Consider the following 3936-nt stretch of genomic DNA (forward strand, 5'->3'; position numbering starts at 1 on the left):
TGTTCATCTCGGATGCCCATTTCTGGATTGGGTCTTTAAATTTTGGGGCCCTAGTGTTTTTTAGTTCTTTATAGATTCTAGAGAGCAGACCATTGACTGAGTACTTACTTGTCATGATTTTTTCCAAATTTGTGGGTTGCCTTTTCACTTTGTTGGTAATTTCTTTTGAAGAGAAAAAACTTCTCAGTCAGAGCAGGTCCAAGTTGTTAATTCTTTCAAGTGTTTCCCATATGATTTGATTTCTGTCAGTGAACCCTGTGCTTACCCCTACGTCTTCAAGAGTTCCTCCTACTTTCTCTTCCAGAAGATTTAGTGTCTATGCTTTAATGTTTAGATCTTTAATCCATTTTGACTTTAGTTTACTGCATGGTGATAGACCTGGGTCAAGTTTGAGTTTTCAGCATGTAAAGAGCCAATGTTTCCAGCACCATTTGTTAAAGAGGCTATCTTTCTGCCAGTGAGTATATATGGCCTCTTTTTCAAACATAAGGTGGCTGAGTGTGTTTGTAGGGGCTTCAGTGTCTTCTAATCTATTCTATTGATCCTCAGGTCTATTTTGATGCCAGTATCATGCTGATTTGATCACAGTAGCCTTGTAGTATAATTTCAAGTCAGGAATTGTAATGCCTCCTGCCTTGTCTATATTGCCCAGAATTGCCTTTGCTATTCTACGACTTTTCTGGTTCCAGATAAATTTTAGAAATTGTTTCTCTATGTCTGTGAGGTATGTCTGTGGTAGTCTGATAGGGATTGCATTAAATCTGTACAGCAATTTTGGGAGTATGATCATCTTCACGATGTTCTTCCTTTTCAGGAGCATGAAATATTTTTCCATTTTCTGGAATCCTCTACGATCTCTTTCTTCAGAGTACTGTAATTTTCTTGAAAAGATATTTGACTTCTTTAGTTAGGGTAATTCCAAGGTATTTCCTTTTCCTCAGTGCTATTTTAAAAGGTACTGTTGATAAAATTTCCCTCTCAGTGTGTTTGTTGTCTGTGTAGAGGAATGCTATTGACTTTTGGGGATTTACTTTATAACCTGCTATGCTGCTGAATTTCTGTATTAATTGTAGTAGCTTCTTGGTGGAGTTCTTTGGGTCTTCCAAGTAAAGTATCATGTCATCTGCAAATAATGATAATTTAACTTCTTCGTTGCCTATTCTCATTGCTTGTATTTCTTTCTCTTGTCTAATGGCTGTAGCTAATGATTCCAGAACTATGTTGAATAGGAGTGATGATAGACGACATCCTTCTCTTGTTCCAGATCTAAGAGTAAAAGATTTCAGTTTTTCCCCATTTAGGATTATGTTAGCCATTGGGTTTTCATAAATGGCTTTTAGTAGATTGAAGAAGAGGCCATCTATTCCAATTTTCTGCAGGACTTTGAACATGAATAAGTGTTGGACTTTGTAAAAAGACTTTTCTGCATCAATGGAGATGATCATGTAGTTTTTAGTTTTTGCTCTACTGATATAGTTATTACATTTATAGATTTTCGAATACTGAACCATCCTTGCATTCTGGGATGAATCTTACCTGGTCATGGTATGTGATCTTCTTGGTGATTTGCTGTATTCTATTTACTAATATTATATTGAGGATTTTGCCATCTATGTTCATGAGGGAGATCAGCCTATGGTTCCCTTTCTTAGTCTTGTGTAATTCAGCTGTGAAACCATCCGGACCTGGACAGTACTTTGCTGGTAGGTTTTTAATTACATCTCGTATTTCATTGGCTGTTATTGGGCTATTGAGAGTGGTCATATCTTGACGATTCAGTTGTGGTAATTTGAAACTCTCTAGGAATCTGTCCATTTCTTCTGTGTATTCTATTCTGTGAGAGTAAAGACTCTCAAAGTAGCTATTGATAATATTCTGAATTTCACTGGGTCTGGTAATTAAACCCTTTTCATTCCTTATTGCTTGTATTTGAATTTTTCTTTCCTCTTTTTGATGAGGTTACCTAGGGGCTTATCAATTTTATTTAATCTTTCAAAGAATCAGCATTTTGCTTTTTTAATTCTTTGAATTGTTTTCCTCGTCTCAATTGAATTAATTTCTGCTCTAATCTTTATGATTTCCTGCTGTCTTTGGGCTCTGGGTTTAGTTTGCTCTTCCTTTTCTAGTTGTTGAAAGTGCAGCATTAGGGTATTTATTTTTTCCCGTACTGTTTTCCTAATGTGTGAGTTCACAGCTCTGAATATTACTCTGAGAACTGCTTTCATTGTATCCCATAAATGACAATAATTTGGGCTTGAATTGTCGTTAAATTGAAGATATTATTGAATTTCTTGTTTAATTTCATCTGCGACCAATTCGTGTCTGAGTAGGGTGTCATTTAATTTCCATGGATTTAAGGGTTTTTTCTGGTTTCTTTTGTCATTTATTTCCAGTTTCATTGCACTGTCATCAGATAATGTGCATAGGATAATTTCTGTTTCTTTGCATATACTTAAATATGACCTATGGACCAGTATGTGGTCTATTTTAGAAAATGACCCATGTGAAGCTGAGAAAAATGTGTATTCAGGTGTTTGGGTGGAACACTCTGTATATTTCCACCAAGGCCATTTGTTTCAAGGTCTGATTCAGTTCTTTTATTTCGTTGCTAAGTTTTTGTCTGGTTGACCTAGCTTTTGAAGATAAGGGGGTGTTAAAATTGGGGTATTGCTTTATATACTTGGGTGCTCCCATGTTTGGTGCATACATACTTATGAGCGTTACCTCTTCCTCTTGAATTTTTCCCCTAACCAGTATATAGTGGCCTTCTTTATTTCACTTGATCATTGTTGGTTTGCAGTTGAGACTGTCTGAGAATAGGATTGCTACCCCTGATTTTTTCTGAGGTGGTGGGTCATGTAGTATTCTGTTCCATCCTTTAACTTTCAGCCTATGAGTGTCTTTGTGAGTTGAATGTGTTTCTTGTATACAGCATACTGTTGGATTTTGCTTCCTAATCCACTGTGCCAGTCTATTTCTCTTAATAGGTGAATTGAGTCCTTTTACGTTGATGGTTAGAATTGAGATGTATTGACTTACCGTTGCCATGTTATGTACCGGTTATCTGTCACTCCTTTTTCTCATGTGTTTAATTGCTTACCCTATTTAGTTGGTTGCTTCTGATCTCATTCGTGGAATTCTGATTGTTTTGGTCCCTCTCTAGAACATCTTTCAGTAGCCTGGGTAAGGTTGGCTTTGTCATCGCGAAATTCTTTAGGTTTTCTTTGTCATGGAAGTATTTCACTTCTCCATCAAACTTGAAAGAGAGTTTTGCATGGTAAAATAGTCTGGGCTGGAGTTTGTTTTCATAGAAGATTTGAAGTATTCTGCTCCATACTCTTCTTGCCTGCATGGTTTGTGAAGAGAAGTCGGCCGTAATTCTGATGGGTTTTCCTTTGAATGTGATCTGCTGCTTCTCTCTAGCGTCCTTCAGTAGATTATTCCTGTGCTGAATTTCTGGAATCTTGACTATTATATGTCTTGATGTGCTTTTCATTGGGTTGAAGTTACTTGGTGCTCTGTACGCTTCAGTTACCTGAATGTCAGATTGTTTCCTCATATTTGGGAAGTTTTCTGCTATTACTTCTGCCCATATTTTTTATTGTCATTTTTTATTGAATCCTTCTTTCTCATTGATGCCTATTAGTCTCACATTGTTCATCTTTGCATCATTTTGCAGGTGATGGATTATTCTTTCCTGCATACTTGTTGTTTTTCAGAGATCCTTTCTTTTTTTCTACAGTTTTATTGATAAACATATAGCAATGAGACAGTTTCAAATCAAATCAGAAGTACAGTTTCAACAAATAATACACTGCATATATTCTTCTTAGTGGTTAATTGCTGTACAAGATGCGGACTTTTGATCCTATTTACAAACACCATTAGAACAAATCGTTCCAGTCATTAAGACAATGCAACTATATATCTACCCCA

The sequence above is a fragment of the Octodon degus genome, unplaced genomic scaffold (assembly GCF_000260255.1).
Source record: "Octodon degus isolate 3935 unplaced genomic scaffold, OctDeg1.0 scaffold00255, whole genome shotgun sequence".
NCBI lineage: Eukaryota > Metazoa > Chordata > Mammalia > Rodentia > Octodontidae > Octodon > Octodon degus.